The sequence below is a fragment of the Vanacampus margaritifer genome, chromosome 2, assembly GCF_051991255.1.
Source record: "Vanacampus margaritifer isolate UIUO_Vmar chromosome 2, RoL_Vmar_1.0, whole genome shotgun sequence".
NCBI classification, from domain to species: Eukaryota; Metazoa; Chordata; class Actinopteri; order Syngnathiformes; family Syngnathidae; genus Vanacampus; species Vanacampus margaritifer.
In genome coordinates, this window is record NC_135433.1 from 50,045,266 (window position 1) to 50,045,648 (window position 383).

A 383-nucleotide genomic window follows, 5' to 3' on the forward strand; every position below is an offset into this window, starting at 1 on the left:
GAGTAGCCAAAAATTGTACTCAAGAGAACTTTAGAAAAATATGACTCAAGTAAAAAGCAGTCCTTTAAGTGATTACTTGAACAAAGCGGTTCAATGATGACGTATTGAAAAACTGGTGAGTGACTTAAATTTTATGTTTATTTTGTGATTACAACATGAACGTCAATTCGACAATGGTATGAAATGGTATGTATGTGTACAGTATACCTGTATGTGTGTACCGATGAATGGCTCTACTTTTAGTCAAAGAAAAAATATATTACGTTTTTTGTTTTAGTCTAAAATATTCAGTGTTAGGGTCATTCCATGCCAAATCACCCACCATTTTTTTTTAACCATGCAGATTTTTATTTTCATAAAATTTGTTGTACTTGCTGGTAGTG